This window comes from Artibeus jamaicensis, unplaced genomic scaffold (genome assembly GCF_021234435.1).
Source record: "Artibeus jamaicensis isolate MK-2021 breed Jamaican fruit bat unplaced genomic scaffold, CSHL_Jam_final scaffold_537, whole genome shotgun sequence".
NCBI lineage: Eukaryota > Metazoa > Chordata > Mammalia > Chiroptera > Phyllostomidae > Artibeus > Artibeus jamaicensis.
This window is the reverse complement of record NW_026522047.1, coordinates 44,455,488-44,472,592: the sequence shown is the minus strand read 5'-3', so window position 1 is coordinate 44,472,592 and position 17,105 is coordinate 44,455,488. Positions and strand designations below refer to the sequence as shown.

The following is a 17,105-nucleotide window of genomic DNA, read 5'->3' as shown; positions in this document are numbered from 1 at the left end:
ATATGGAGCTTCCTTCCAAACAGGAGACAGGTATGATCAAAGGTACCCAAATAGATATAAAAGGCAGCTGTGATAACAGCTTGAGGAAAAGATTCTTGGTGTTACAGGAGCTTCTAACAGGGGATTTAATCCAATTTAGAAGCTCAGAGGAAGTAGAAACTGAGATCTGAAGCAGAAAGCAAAGGGTATTCCAGGCAGAGCTACCTGCTTATGCAGAAGCCCTGGGGGTGAGAAAAGGTGTGGACAGTGTCACCGACCAAAGGGGACCTTGATGGGAAAGACCCTTTGGGATGAAAGCAGAGAGGTAAGTAAAGGGCAGACCTGCAGGGCCTGGAGGCCTTGTTAAAGAGTTTTAGCTATATCCTGAGAATAAAAGGAACTTACCACTGAGGTTTTGGTTGGGAGGATAACAGGATCAGGTGTGCATTGTGAAAGTTCCCTGAAGGCTCCTATGTATAGGGTGGACTGGTAAGAGAAAGGGTAGATCCAGGTAGACCAGAGGGACTTTCAGAACTGCGAGGGGTGGCTTGGACCACTGAGTGGTGATAGAGACGGAGAACCATGTATGAACTGAAAATATCTAGGAGTTAAAGTCAGCCGGACTTGCTGAGGGAGTGGAGGTGGGGGTGAGGATAGTGCTCGGGTATCTGACCCACTGACCTGGGGAAACCAGGATGGTCACAGAGGAAGGACTGGATGAGGACTAGGTTCAAGAGACGTAATCTTACATTTCATTTTGAGGGACTGAGATGCTTTTGAGGCCTCCAAGGGTGGGAGTCAAGAAGTCAGATGTATACATGGATCTGGAGTTCTGAGGACATAGATGTAAGCAGGTGGTGGTGGGAGATTTGACAAGGTTAAGAACACTTAGAGAAAGATTGAGGCAAAGAGAGAAGCTAAGGTCTGAGTCTGGAGCCTTGGTTCTCAGCCAGGAGGCGATTTCGCACCCACGGAACATTTGGTAATGTCTGGAGATATGTAACTGTTGCAATTGGGAGGGGGTACTACTGGCATCTAGAGGGGAGAAGCCAGGAATGCTGCTGAATATCTTTACAGTGCACAGAATTGTTATCTGGCCAAAATAGCAATGGTGCTCAGGTAGAGAAACCTGGGTCTAGAGTAGCATAGTCAGGTGGAGGACGGTGAGTCTGCAAAGGTGACGCACTGAGATGGAAGGGAACCATGCAAGTCTGTGTTATGGTGCCCAAAAGAAGGAAACATGTCGAGAAAAGAGAGTAGTCAACAGAGTTGAATCCTGCTGAAAGGTCAAGAACATCGGCAGGCTGAAAGGCTTCCATGGGATTTAGAATCATGGGGGCTCGGTGGACTTCACAAGAGCTGTGTTAGTGGTATGATCAGATCAGAAACTAGGTAGGAGAGGTGGAGGAGCGAGTTCCACGGAAGTGAGGAAAAGGAGGCAGTTGGTGTGTGCAACTAAGGAAGGGATGAGAGAAGCAGGAGACAGATGGAAGGATGAATCAAGGAAGGTGTTTTGTTTTTTTAACAGGAGAGACTTGAGTTTATTTGAAAACCAATGAGAAAGTTCTGCTTGAGAGGAAGAAGTTGAATATGCAAGGTAAAGATAGTATGTTGATTATTTGGGATTCCCAAAAAGGTCGAGGAGGACCAAAGCAAGAATAGCTACATGAACCTTAAGATGAAGAGCAGCTCTTCTATTTGACAGGAGGGAGGGGTCAGGATGGGGCAAAAGTTTGTCAGTCATGATGGGAGAAGAGAGATTCCATTTTATGTTTTCCCTGGCAGTTCAGAGGAGGCTGGAGGAGAATGGAGAATGTTTTGAGTCTTCCTATTCAGCTTGAATCGCCCTGAGACGGTGTGCTGGCCTTCCTCCTGTACACAACCCTGAAAAAAATCCCTCTTCAAAGTCCTCTCCTGAGCTCCTGGTCTGAGGTTTGGCAACTGAGCCTAGAGAGAGCTTGGATGGGGGATGTCCAATCCAGTATTTAAGACTCATAATGGTTTCTCTCAAAGTCCCCAACTTTTGAAAATTAATGCTGTTTATAATAGCCCTTCAAGAAAGCCTTGCAATAATCCTTGACCAAAGACCCATAAAATCTACTTTAATGAGCCTTAGATAATAGCATGGCAAAAATAAAATCCCCTTAACCTCGTTAATCCTTGGTCACACCAATCATTTGCAGTGGATATTCACCCCAGAGTCTGAGCACTTCGGGGGAAGTGCGCCATAAATGGGGAGATGCTCAGGAAGAGGACACTTCAGCTCTGGATTTTTCACTTGACTGTGAAAGTCAAGCAAGGGCCAGGTGGATGCAGGCACTGAGACACACCTGGGGAAACTGGGTTCTGAGATGGACCAGGCTTGGCTCAGATCCTGAGATGAGGGATTAATTCAAGTCCTGGGACAGAACAGGGATATTCTCCTGAGGTTTTAAGATACTCCATGGTTGATCCTGAGATGGACTAGGGTGAAGCCCAAGCCCTGAACTGACAAAGACTGAACTTGGATGTAGGGAGAGACCAAAGATAAACCTGGTGCTGGGAGATGTAGGAGACCAGAACTGAATCCCAGTCCTGGGTGAAGCAGGGTCATGGTACCAGCTGAGAGACACGAGGCCTAACTCAGGTGCTGGGATAGACCAGAGTTGAACCTGAGTGCTGAGATGGACCGGTGCTGAACCCATGTCCTGAGATAGACCCACACACGTAAAGGTGGAAACAGAAAATAAGCTGATCATGGGGAAATTAGGACAGAATAGGTTTGCCCTGTGGGGGTCTCCCTACTTGTTGAGCCACTTTGCTCAAACTACTGAATACCTCTGGGCCTGATGTTCATTGCAAATGATGTGGCGTGTCCTAGGACTGATGAGGGGAAGTAAATCTTACTTTCAAATGCCAGGTCGTCCTAGGACCCAAGTTTAAGCTAGCTTAGGCTCGAATCGGGAAACGCACTCAGCAGACCTGACAACTTGGGAATGCCCAGGGTGACCATCCTTCCATGCATGTTGGCCATGGCCACTCTGATGCGGACTAGAGTGGTGCTTGTACTCTGCATAGGCTCATCCCACACAGGGGCTCACATTTTCACACCACAGCAGACACACACACACACACACAGCACCCAAGCCCCACACACGTACCTCAAACCCACAGCAGCACACATGCACATTGACCCAGCAGCTGCACAGGAATCCTTGCACTCACATGCATGGACCACCTCGAGGTCTCACACTAGCCGGGTCAGCCAGCACATTCAGGTGTTGTCTCCCACACCACGGCACTCTCCCATCTGTAACAGTGGTACAACTCTAGGGGGCATGGTGCCCCTTGGAGTTGTGCCGTGAAATGCCCCGTCTCTCACATTCACATTTTTTCACCCACTTACACAGTCTTGCACACTCTTACTCAGTTCTTGTTTTACACACTCGTGTAGTTTTATATACTTGCTGATGCTTGCACATGTAGGCCTATAAATGGCTACACACTCATGTGTGTTCTTGGCCACATGGACACAGAAGTGCCACACATTGATAGGCTCTGAGCTAGTCGGTGAAGTGAGGCAGTGCTGTGTAGCGCACACTCCCAGAGCATCCGTGAATTAGTACAACCAAACGAGGTATCGCTCTTACTGTACACCCATTGGTAGGGGCCTGCCTAGTGTCGTTAGTCCCCCAGAGACTCCAGTTGACAGAGGCTTCTCATTGACAAGCACTTCCACAATGGCTGAGGCAAGAACATGGCTTTTAAGGCTGTCACCTGGAAGTCACTGCCCCTCGCGTGGCATTGGCTAAGGAAGGCCATGCTGAGGAAATACAGTCCTAGCGTGCCCGAGAGAGAAGAACTAGAAAATTTGTGAACGCTTCTGTTGACTGTCCCCAGTCTCTTTCACGTTCAGAGAGCTACCACACTCGCATATGCAGTGCCCCCCCCCACTTTATTCCCTGTCATAGCACCAGTCTTTATGACACGCTCCTCTCCATAGGATAAGGCAAGAGGCCACACATGCCCTCCGCCTGGTCTGCCGCCAGAGTGCCTTTGGTGGCACATCCGAAGAGTCTCCCCCTCCCTCCTGGGCTGGGGGGTCCCAGGGTAACAAATTTTCAAGCTGGAGCTAGAGTCAGAGCTGAGAAAACAGCGCAGACACCTTCTCTGCCCCCGGAGTGGGCGGTATTTTTCCACAGACACTGGGGAAGAATAATAATAGGCATTGGGAGATCTCCAGATAGGCCGAGCACCTTCCCCACGTTGCCAGCTGCAGCTGGGAAGGGGAGCCTGGAGGGGAGAAGGCGAATCCGGAGACCTCCGTCCTCCCCGCTGCACTTCCCCACCACCGCTGGGACCCTCTCCTTCCCCTCTCAAGGCCTGCCCCACTCCTCCTTCCAACTACTTAAATATTCCAAGGCAGGGAACTCATGAATATTTATAGAGCCCAGGGAGTAAGGGAGATAAAAAAAAATTGGAATTTATGAACCCGGATACGTCTATAAATAACAGGCCTGTGGCTGATGGGGTACTTCCCTCACCCACCACATTACTTCAACTTGAGCTCCAGTCGTGTCCGAGCCTCACAGAACTACCCTGTGCGCGCATGCACACACACAGTCTGGCGCTGGCTGCATGGATTGCTGTCCTCCAGAGCGCTGTCACTCAGGCACACATTCACACCCTGCGGAACGCACAGATACGTGTTCGCACCTGCCTGGGGCCTGGCCCCACTGCCTCCCTTCCCCGCACACACTGACATGCAAAATCTTCCTGTGTCCGGTGGCCTCTTGGGTCCTCTTTCAGGCAGATACGTCCACTTGGGCTCAGACTGGCACACACAACACGTAGCTGCACTCAGTCACACTCACCAGAGAGAGGCACAGGGCCCCTGCTCATGGGCTCACTTCCTGACCCACCACCCAAGCACCTCGCTTCCCCTTTTCTGGGGCTTGGTTTCCTCATCTGTGCAAGGGGGATGCTGAGAGTCCCTACCTCATAGGGTGATTGTGCAGATTTTTAAAAATAAAAAATAGATACCAAGTTCCTGTTGTGTGCAAGGTACTATTCTAGGTACCGGCAGTACAAAAGTGAACAAAAACAGCTAAAAAAAAAATCCCTGCCTGACATCTGGTGGGGAAGAAAGATAATATTCAAAATTAACGAACAAATCATGCAGTGTGTTAGAAGCTGATAAAGTGGGGGGGAGGCTACTGCCAAGACACACGTAGTTCTGACTGGTGGGGAGGAGATCAGGGAAGTCCTCTGGAAACAGGGCATTTGAAGGAAGTAGAAGGGCATTTCAGGCAGAGAGAATAGCAGCCTGTGCGAAGACTTGATATCAAAGAGACACGCCTCAGGTTGCAGATGGAGCGAGGAGGCCGGTGTGGCAAAGCAGAGTGAGCCAAGGGTAGTGTGGAGGAGGTGAGGGCAGGGAGGGGACAGGGCATCCGATCTTGCTGGGCCTGGTGAGCCCGAGGTGGTGGGGGGACTTTGGTTTTTGCCTCCAGTGAGATGGGAGCCATGCAGGGTTTTGAGATGAGAAAGGATATGACCTGGCACTTTCTCTCTCTCCCTCTCTCTTGAATATGCTGCACCTTTCTCCCTCTGCCTCCCTCAAGGCGCATACCTTTGCTCTCTCTCTTCTAAGCTCCAAGGGCCCTCCCTTTGCCTCTGTAACTTCTTTCCTGAGCCCACGCAGCCCAGCTGGCTCACTTTTTCTATCTCTGATGTTCTAAATAAACTTTTGATTGTATTGTATTTAGAAGGAAAAAAAAAAAGGACCTGCTCAGGTGCTCACAGGCACCTTCTGGCTGCTGTGGTGGGAACAAACTGGGAGGCAAGGGTGGCGGCCAGGGCGCCAGCACAAAGGCGGCGGCATTGGGTGGACGTCTGGTCGTGGAGAGCTGGGGAAATGAGTAGATTCTGATGGTAAAGCTGTACAAAAAAGAGACAATTAATTGAGCACGGGCCTGCGAACCAGAGGATCGCGGTTCGATTCCCAGTCAGGGCACATGCCTGGGTTGCAGGCAGGTTCCCTGCAGGCCAGTTCCCTGCAGGGGATGCACTAGAGGCAACCATACATTGATATTTCTCTCCCTCTCTCCTTTCCTTCCCCTCTAAAGATAAATAAATAACTCTAGAAAAAAAAAGAGACAATTAAAGCTGTCTCAAAATAAATGCATTTCAAGAATTCATTCTTTAGTTCCAGAAATGTTTATTGAGTACCCACTATTGTGCCAGGCACAGTTCTGACTTGAGAACACGGCAATGAACAAAGTGATAATTATCCTGCCCTTGGGGATTTGTTAGTATCAGGGAGGAGGCAGACAAGAAACAAGATAAATTTTAATCTAGAGCCAAGGATAAGAAGTTTTACAGACAAAAATGCAGAAAAGCAAGACTTGGGGAGTAATGGGGCCACACATGTAGACTGAGTGGACTGGGCAGAATTTGGGATGCATTTCGAAGTGAGAGCTTTTCTCAGGATTGGCTGGCAGAATGCACATGTAGGTGGAAATGACAGAACTTTGTGCTTGGGTGTGAATTTGAGCTTTGAAGGGACACCCACATAAATACTCCTTACACTGAATATTCATAGTTTCCCCCATTTTAGGCTGGGTTCCTGAGAAGCAGAACCTGAGGTAGGGATTTGGAGTACATGATTAATTGAGATTGGGAGCTAAGAGAAGTAGAATAATGTGGGGAATGAATTGACCAAGGACGAAGTTTCCAGTAAGGTCCAGGCTTAGCCTGATCCACAGGGGTGGGGGCCCCTCCAGAAGATAAATTGTACTGCAAAGGGGTGGGCTCTTGGGTCCCCACATCAATCAATCATTGGCTACTCCTGGGGCTAGAGGACATCTTCTAGACATCTCCAGGGTGAGCTGGCTCCCAAAAGCCAAGGTTAAGTCTCCAGAGACGGTCACAGGTGCCAGCTGTGAGCCTCTGCTCTCCGCAGCTGTGGAATGGGTGTGTCCAGTCAGTAAGTGATCTGGGCAGAGCCCCAGGCTCTGCCAAAGAGGGTCAGAGAAGCACCAGGCATTTATGCCAATCACAGCATGGATGTCTGACACCAGAGCCTGTTCTCAGCTCTCTCGGTATGACAATCAGGCCAACTTGGCACTGGGGCTCTCCTGACGCAGCTGAGATCCTTTCCGGATTCATTAACTGCCAAAGCCTCAGCCCTCTGCTTCCCAGATTGCCTGGGAATTGCAGAACGGAGCTTAGAGGGAGAGATGCTGTCCTGAAACAGGTCAGAATGGCTCATTTCATTCTCTCATGGCCTGACAGAAAGGCACTGCTATCACTCCCGTTTTGCAGATGTGGAAGTGGATGCACAGAGAAGTTAAGTTACTTACCCAAGATCAACAGCTAGAATGTGGAGGAGTCAGGATTTGAACTCAAGTCACTAGGCTCTGGCATCTGTATGCTTCAGAGCTACACTCAACTGCCTTAAACTCCATAACTTCTTAAAAATTCAGAGCCCCTGTATCTACTCTGACATGGAGGAGAAGGAGGGAGGTGAGCCTGAGAGAATGGAACAGAAGGTGTGTGGAGAGTGGGGGAGAAAGGAGTGACATTGAGGACTTGGACTGTGCAAGAGGCATTCATTCATTCATTCATTCATTCACTCATGACCTGATGATGCCTGCCTAGTCTGTCCAGCCTGTGCTGTTGTGGGGCCACAGCGAGAATGAAGAACGACCTCGGCCCTGCCCCTTTGGAGCTCAAAGTTTAACAGGACACACAGACTGTCAGCCAGGCACAGAAGAGAATATAATGTAAGAATCTTGCAACAGGGAAGGGGTAGGGAACGTTTGAGTGGATCATGACCTGTCTGCAGGGATAGAGAAGGCTTCCTGGCGGTGGTGGTGATGTTCCCTCTGAGCCTGGAGGATGCACAGAGTTTGGACAGCCCTGGCGTAGCTGATGGGAGGGCGGCAGAGAAGAGACACCAGCATCAGTGCCGCCCACAGAACTGGGTTTATGATTCCAGCTTTACCACTCTATATATACGGCAAGCATCATCAACTTTAAGGTTTTAAAAACTTGTACAAATCCTTATTGAGCACCTACTATGTGCCAAGTGCTTTTAGGCATTGGGAACATGGTAGTGACCAAGACTTGAGGCCCTTGTACATGCCCCTCCTAGTGGGTCATACACCGCACCAGCCAACAAACATGTAGTATGGTTTCTGCCATGACAAATGCCAGGCTGGGAGATGGGGACTGAGAAGGGCTTCTTTGAAGAGGCAGTCAGGGGAGACTTCCCCGAGGAGGTGGCTTTTAAATTTAATTCTTAACTCTGGATAAGAAAGATTCAGCATTTTCACTGTTCCTTCAAAGACTGTATTGTAGGGGGTGAAATGGGACAGTTGACATGAGCAAATACTCCCTGAGTATGTAGTACGGTGGGTATGACCATTTTAGACAGAGGCAGTCTGGGCCCTGAGTCCTGCTGGCTGGTGTCTCAGATCTGTTCCTTCCTTGCCCCTTCCGTCTGGATCTCAGGTGAGTTGACCCCTGAAAACTACATTTCCCAGGTTCCCTTGCCCACTGACTTCCTATTAGATTTAGCTGAAGGGAAACAGGATGGGAGTTTGGAGGCGGGAGGAAGCAAGAAGCCAGGGGGTTTCTCCCTGTTTCTTTGCTGCAGGCAGTGCCCTTTTCCTCCCTGGGTCCAGCTCCCTCCCACCTGGCCTCCACTCAGGCAGCTCTGCTTCCTGCTTGGTGGCTTTGGTTCCTGGGTTCTGGTAACACTACTCCTCCATTTGTCCTCCAACCCTGCAGCTTCTTGCAGTTGCTCTTCTTTTGCTCATGTCACCTCCACTGCCCTCTTTCAGCCCTTCTGGCTCCTTAGCACCACACTCCCCATATTACATTTCCTCCGTGAACCAGCAGGCGTGCCCTCTGTCCCCTTAACTGACGGATGGCACATCAGGCACTGCCACTTGACTTTTCCTCCCTGCCCTTCAGTTTGTGATACTACCAATATCACATAGCTGTTGTGAGGTGCAGGGAGACCATGCTCTCAGTAGCTGACCTTACACGGTTCTTGTATGGTTTGAGGCTCCGCACAGGCTCTTGTTTAACCCCCATAACAATCCTAAGGGGTGGGTGCTACTGTTAGCTCTGTTTTATGGGGAAACTGAGGCACAGTGAGGTTCAAGTCACTTGTTCAAGGTCACATGGCTAGCAGGTCCCTTGCACACGCATTGTGCATGTGCAGCACTTGGCAAGTTGGGGATGATGATGACCAGTCCACGTGGAGCTGGTCTCTGGTGAGTGCCGAGGACGGAGGTGATGCTGAAACTCTACCTCAGATGGACGCGAGGCACTGGCGGCCACAATGTGTGCTGATCCAAGGCCCTTCTAGGATTGACCATGTGGGAGAACTGTCCTCAGGCTCCTGCTGGCCCCAGAGCAGCCCTAGAGGGGCAGGGGTGAAGGGTCTCTCTCTAGCAGCTTGGGCGGAGAGCAGCTGCTCTATGCTTAGCCAGAATCGATTTCCCTTCAACTGGCCCATTCCCGCTAACAAAGGGCTCCCTCACCCAGGTGGCCATCACTGCCCCTCCCTTCTGAGTGGAGGATGTGCCTTGCAGCCTGCTGGAGCTGTTTTCTGTCTTCGGGATTCATTTCTTTGAAAGCTCTGGAAAACTAGGATGAGCTGAGGTAGCTTTCTCACCAAGGCTGTGTGCTCACCTGAAGCTCACTGGTGGCTTTCTCTGTCTCTGTCTTGCCCTGGTCAGCCCACCTTCCATGATCTTCCTGACCAGGTCCTTCCCCCACTCACAGGTGGTTATGGGCTGAATTGTGCCCCTCCCCCATTCATATGAAGTCCTTCTCCCCAGGACCCCAGAATGTGACTATATTTGGAGAAAGGGCCTTGAAAGAGGTAATTAAGTTAAAATGAGGTCATTAAGGTGGGTCCTAATCCAATATGACTGGTGTCCTTGTATGGGGAGGTCACAGATATGCACAGAGACAAGACCATGTGAAGACATGGGAAAAAGGCAGCCATCCACAAGCCACTCAGAGGGGCCTCAGGGGAAACCAACTCTGGTGGCGATTCATCTTGGACTTCCAGCATGCAGAATGGTGAAATACTAAGTTCCTCTTACGGCCCCCAGTCGGGGTGCTTTGTTGTGGCAGCCCCAGCAAATTGATGCACACACCTTCATGACTCTTGGGGTAAACTCTGAGTCCATTATTCCCGGCCCTGTGTGACCTGGCCCCAGTGGGAAGCATGGCTCCCTCACAAGGGATGAGTAAACAGAATTCAATGAAATGGCTATTTTCAGGGGGGTGGGCAGGGTTAAGAGGATAAGCAAGGGGGTGTTGAAGACCTCTGGGGTCAGCAGCTGAGGGGAGCTGTTGCCATCTGCAGGCCTCAGGGAGAGCCGTGGCTGTGGGAGAGGGTGTGCGCCTGCTCAAGCTACCATAACCGAATACCACCGTCTGGGTGGCTGACACCACAGACTTGTGATTGCTCGTCGTTCTGGAGGCTGGAAGACCGAGAACAAGATGTCCACAGGGTTGGCTCCTGACCCGAGACCTCTCTTCTTGGCTTGCTGGTGGCCACCTCCTTGTGTCTTCGCACGGTCTTTGCTCTGTGGATATTGTGTCCTGATCTATGTAAGGACAGCAATCCCATTGGATTGGGGCCCACCCCACCCTAGTCACCCCATTAGTTACTTCCTCTAAGGCCCTATCTGTAAATACAGTCTCATTCTGAGGTCCCGGGGGTGAGGACTTTAACATAGATTTCGGGAGGAACACAACCCAGTCCGTAACAGAAGGGATACCCAAAGCAACCACCAGCTTCAGGAGAGGGACAAAGCCACGGTGGAACCACTGCTTGGCCAGAGGGAACGAGGGGACTAAGTACCCAGACTTCTCTCTTCTGACCCCTGTGCCTGCTTTCATAGCCAGGCCTCACTGGAGGCTGCAGGGCAGGAGATTCTGGGAGGGGGGCACTGCAGGGCCCAGCCCCCGGAGCATAGAGCAGATGGATGCGTGGGGAGAGAGGATCTGGAAGGGTGAACAGGGTCCTCCCGATTTGAGCTTCAACTCCTCGTTGGATAGTTTCCAGGTGCCCCATGCCTCTCCCTGCTAGAGTGGAACCTTTGGGAGGGCAGGGATCTTTGCCTGTCTCGCTGGCTGCTGTGCCTCCAGTGCCTGGAGCAGTGCCTGGCACGTAGTACATGCTCAGTGAGTATGTGTGGGCTGCACAGATGCTCTCTGCTCTCCAGGCCTTTGCCCATGCTGTTCCCTGTGCCTGGAACCGTCTCCTCCTCTCCTTGCTGACTCCTGCTCCTTCACTCAGTCTGTTTAGCTATCGCTCTCCCAGGAGGCTGTCCCTGCACCCTCACATCCAGGTTCTGTAGCCAGCCCCTGTTCTTAGAGCGCCCTGTGCTGTCCCCATCACAGCACATGTCACACACCATTTTTCATCACCTCTTCCTCATCTTTCAAATATATCAGCTTACTGAACCCACAGAACACCAACATTGTCACCATCCCCTCCCTTTTGAGAGATGAGGAAACTGGGGCACAGAGCAGATAGGTAAGCTGCCCAGGGTAACACAGAGCTAGGATTTAAATGCAGACTTTCTGGTCCCCAGGTAATGGTTTGTCTTTCTATATTCTCTGTCAGCATCTATTTGCTTATTTTTATTCCATAATCAACTTTGTTGTAGTCACTTTTATATTACATGGCCTGTATGAAGCCATTTGCATGTATTAACAACCACCTCCATGACATCATATTACAACTGGGGAAATGAAGGCCCAGAGTTGTTAAGTCACTAGCCTAAGCTCACACAGCAGAATGGGGATTTGAACTCTGGAGCCAGCGCCCTAAACAACACACTCTGTTGCCTTGCCTTGGCTGGCGACTTGAATATCTTTCTGAATCATTTCTCTGAAACCCTGGCATGTGTGTCCAAGGTGCAGCCACATGATAAAAGCTTTGGACCCAAATTAACTTGGCGCCCCCATGGGCACACACAGAGCCCGTGGAAGTGGGTTCCAGGCAGTGCTGACCCCTGGCTGTCCCTGTGAGTTCTTAGCTGGCAGATTGGTTCCTCTGTCACCTCCCCTGCCACTCTGTCCAGTCTCTGAGGCCTTTCTCCACGCGGCCCCCGCCCGGGAGCCTTGCAGCAAGCACCTCCGTGGTGGGCAGGGGTGGCCCGGCTATCTGGGGAAATGCCTCTGCCAGCCACGGAAGATTAACTTACCCCATGACGACCTTTTCCACGTGCTGATGGATTGATTTCAGAGATCTATCCCTCACCAGTGTGCTCAGGCCCAGCCCCCACCACAGGCACTGACGGCTGCAAATTTATGCCGGTGCCAGAAATTGAATTCCTGTAAGTCGAGGGAAGTGTCTGAGGAGCTCATCCAGACTCATTTTTACTTCTGACAAACTTCAGTCGGGAGATTAAACCTGGGCGAGTGTCTTCCACCAGCAGGGACCGTGCTGCGGGGGGGAAATGACTCACTGTGGGTATTTTCTTTACATTCTCTGCCTTGAGCTTGGCCTTCCAGGGCTCAGACATAAAAAACAGCCAGGCCCACAGGCCTGCACCGTTGCAGGGAATTCCCATTTCTGATCAGCTAATGTTAGAAAAAGGGCACACTCTGTGTACCCAAAGGCAAGCCTCCTGGTCCCTGTGGTAAATATTGAGCCATTCGGGGAAATGGGAGGTAAAGCTTCTAATTCAGCCAGGCTCCTGCACCAGTTCCTGAGGCCAACTTAGTCTCCACAGCTTTGCAAGGTTCTAATTAAGTTTCCTTGGGTTGCAGTGGAGAAGACCTCAAAGTGTGGATATTTCCAGAGCCCCTCACCTCCATTCCACCCCCTGCCACAGGCCCAAAGGTGGGGAAAGGAGAAGCAGAGAAACCAAGAAAGGGCTCTGTGAAGGAAGAAACCCCATCTCGCTAGGAAGATCTCTCTTGCTTGCCTTGAAAAATGAGACGTCTGATGCAAATGTAGCTGTTTCTCTTTGGTATGATATTAAAGAGATGAATCTTTGATGTTGACAAAAAAGGATCAAAAACAAACCTTTCTGAAAGGAGAAGGGCTTTTATTTCACTGTGAACGTTCGAGATCTAGCCTCTGGCAGGGATGTCTGCAGAACACGGGGTGTGGGAGGATAAAGAAATAAACGACTGCCGTTCATGTGTTCATTCATTCAGGAAGCGCCCGCAAAGCAACTCCTGCATGACAGGTGAGCGGCTGTGAGCTGGGGGAACTGCAGGGGCAGATTAGAACCCAGTTTCTGGCCGTACAAGCCCGCGGGGCATGCTGCAAAATTCCTGACCACTAGTCCTCAAAACTCTCATGGTCACGGAAAACAAGGGAAGACAGAAACTGTTGCAGACCAGGAAGACAAAGGAGACGTGATGATCCAGTGACATGGTATTCTGGACCAGCAAAGTATAGGAGTGGAAGTCGGAGTGCCGTGTCTAGAGTTTAGTAATAGTGACACGTCAATGTTGATGTTTTAGTTGTGACTAATATATTCTGGATCTATGGAAAGATGATGACAAACAGGGAAACTGGGTGAGGGGCACATGGGAGCTCTCTGTCTTAACTTCATAACTTCTCTGTAAATCTCAAATTATTCCAAAATGAAAAGTCTATTTTAAAAAAGTCTTTAGGGGCGTGGAACAATTCTAGAACAGTGCTGGTTCTGTGAGTTGATATAAAAGCTCCTCGTCGCTGGGCATTCACTAAGTGCCAGGCACTGGGGTTGACTCAACGTACTAATCAACAGCCTCGAGAAGCCCAGCCATTATGATCTCAACTTTTATATGAGGAAGCAGAGAGGTTAAGAAAGGCACAGAGAGGATAAGCTGCTTGCCCAAGGTCACACAGGGAGGCAGAAATCAGAATTTGGACCCAAGCAGCCTGAGCTATTAAATTCTACACTTGCCCATTCACACACAGGCATTTATTGAGCAGCTACTATATCCCCTCAGGGGCTGCCTAGAGAAAAAGAACTCTTCTAGGTCTTTCAGAGATATTAATTCAGGGACTTGGTTACAAAGATTATGGGAGGAGAAATGAGTAGAGAATGGAGATGAGGCTCAGTGATTGACAATAGCAGAGAGACTCTGTCCCCTCAGGACATGGAGGGGAGGTGTCAGATGAAAGAGGTGATATCAGTGAAGCCCAGCAGTGTGGCTACCAGTGGGAGCTGAAGCCACAGAAAAGATGCAGCCACGGCAGAGCCCAGGAGGCAGGGAAAGGGGGCAAGTACTCCTGCTTCTCCCTTTGTCCTGCCCTCAGATCTCCCATGAATGCCTCCTATTGTCTGAACCTTCCTGGAAGCCAGAGGTCGAAGGGGTGTGGGAATCTTTGTTCCCAAGCTCCCAGAGCAGGGCAGGGGAGGGAAAGGGAATGAAAGTCCAGCTGTCAGGAAGCTTACACTTCAGCTTGTGTGTGCATAGGGGGCCCCGGGGAAGAAGTGTAGGGGACAGTTTTGATGCCCACTTTACAAGTGACAGAGGCAGAGGTCTGCTTCAGAACTCACAAAGAGGAAGTGGCAGGTCCGGGAACTTGAACAATGAGTATGGTTCAACCTCGTAGGTTCTTCTGAAGATTGGTGAGAGTGAGCTGCACTTAGAACGGGGCCTGGCTCACAGGGTGTGCTCCAGAAATGTGAGCTGGATGATGATGATGATGATGATGATGATTGCTGCTGTTTTGGTGATGCTTAAGGACCTTCCTTTGTGTAGAACTATCATGTCCCACCGTCACGGGACTCTGTGTGTATGTGGGGGTTACTACAATGCCAGGGGACCACTGAAGGGGGGCTCGTCCTGGAACCAGGGCACCCATCACTGCTAAGGCCTGAGCAGGTTTTCCCCATGTGAAGGGGGTGGGGGGAGAGTGCTCTAAGCAATAAATACAGCACAGACAAAGGTCCAGAGGCAGGCGAAGGGCACAGGGAACGGAAACAACAGGGTAGAGACAGGCAAGTGATGAGGCTAATTCAGTCAAGCCCAACAGAGCAGGACAGGTGAGTGTCCAGGTGGCATTTGGGCTTTATACTGAGGGTCCTGGGATCCATGAAGAATCCCATGTGGGGGTGACTTGTCAAAAGCCAGCTCTGGCTTCTTTGGGGAGAATGTATCATAGAAGCTTGAGGCCAAGCTTCTATGAAGAAATGGGCTCTTCTCTACCCAGAGCCTGCTGGCTAAGACGGAAGACTTGAGAGTCTGGTGCGCCAGGGTCCAAATCTCAGCTCGGATGCTTACCAGCTCTGCTTTTCGTTTCTGTACCTCAGTTTCTCCATCTGTAACATGTGGTAGTGTTAGTACCTACCTCATCAGGGGAGGGGAAGCTGTAAGGGTTTCATACTTGTGAAGCAGCTTAGAAGAGTCCTGTCCATTCAGGCTGCTACAACAAAAATCCAATGGAGGGTGTGACTCAAACAACAAAACATTTATTTTTCACACTTGGGGAGGCTGAAAAGTCCAATATCAAGGCACTGGCAGATTCAGTGTCTGATGAGAACCAGATTTCTGGTTCGCAGAAGGTGTCTTCTTGTTGGGTCCTCAGGCCTCTACTCCAAAGGCCTCACTTCCAAATACCAACACGGTGGGGGCTAGGTTTCAAATACCCACTTGGGAGGGATAAAAACATTCAGTCTGTAGCAAAGAATAGGCTCTGTCAGTGTTCATCAAAATAGAAAACCTTGCTGGTGGGTGCTTGGTGCCTGGTCCACTCCTTCACCCGTTCCTGTGACGTTCGACCTGTCTGCTGGCAGCACCCAAATTCGAGTCCCTGTGCTGCTGCTCTTCTTAGCTGCCGACCCGACATTTTCACCGGGCTGTGGTCTCAGCGTCATAACTGGAACGTGCCTTCAGGCTGGACTCTCGATTTTCATCCTCCCAGCCTTCTCCAGCTCAGCAAATGGCACTCCCACTTGTCCACTACATCACCTGGGTTCTGAAAGCGGAAGTCATCCTCAACTCCCCTCTTTCCCTTCTACCCCACATCTGGTTCCTCCAAGCCTGTGGGCTCAGCCTTTAAAACATAAGAATATAAAACTTTTGGTCAGGATGGAGGAGTAGGTAAGCCCTGTGCTTGCCTCCTCCCATAACCACATTAAAATCACAACTAAATTATAGAACAACCAACTTGGAGAACCACCTGAGGACTAGGTGAAGAAAACTCTAATAACTAAGGGTATTAGACTCTAATACCCTTAAACTGTAATAACTTCTTCGTGAAGAAGCCATGTGGAGACTGGTAGGAAGGGCAGAGATGTGAAACGGCTAGGATGGGTAAGAATCAGGATGGGTATCTCTGATGCAAATGACATCCCCTTCTCCCACTGAGGAGCAAGAAGTCCTCAGCTCAGGGTACCAGTGCTGAGAAGAGGAATCCTCGCAACAGCTGGCTGTGAAAATCAGCAGAGATTCAGCCCAGGTGCGACAGAAGGCTGCTGTAGACCCAGGCGTCCTTTTAAAGGGTTTGTGCACAAACTCACCCACACTCACCCTAAATTCTGGAGAAGCGACACCAGCTCATAAGGCACCAGGGACATATGGAGAGGAACCGAATTCTCTGGCTTCAGGGCAAGGGCTAGGGGGCAGTTCTGTCTGGGAGTAAAGTGCTGGCAGGTGACATTGTTCCTTTGTTGGACCCTCCCCACATGCAGCCTGCAGGTGCAGGTGGGCACCATAGCTGAGTCTCCATCATCCTAGCTAATGCAGCTCTTCTCTGTCCTAGTGATTCCCTGAGACCCACTTTATCTAATTCATGAGCTTGGCCCAAATCTCTTGCACAGGCTAATCTACACAAGAGGCACTGCAAACTTTTCTAAAATCTCTCGGAAGTTCATAAACCCCAAACAAATGGTGGCTGACCTCAGAGTGCCTTGTACCTCTTGCTAAGTGGCCCCAGCCTGGCACTAGTGGCAGCCAGGCTCTCAGTTCACACTCCCAGGCACCTCCAAGCCCAGCACATGCAGCTACCAACTGCAAAGCACTTTGTAGCTTCTACCAGGTGCTCCAGGCTGGACGCAGGCAGTGGCTGACCTTGGCTTGTACCTGAGCCTCTCCCAAGAGCCCCCAGAACCAACTCTCCAGGTGCTGGCTTCAGACCACACCAGAGCACCACCCAG

The 17,105-nt window shown here is 50.5% G+C and overlaps 1 protein-coding gene across 2 annotated transcripts in view; it reads left to right on the top strand.

The window, feature by feature from the left end:
* Positions 1-17,105, top strand: part of OLFM2 (olfactomedin 2) — a 70,111-nt gene that overhangs the window by 30,964 nt on the left and 22,042 nt on the right. The gene's annotated exons all lie outside the window — the stretch shown is intronic.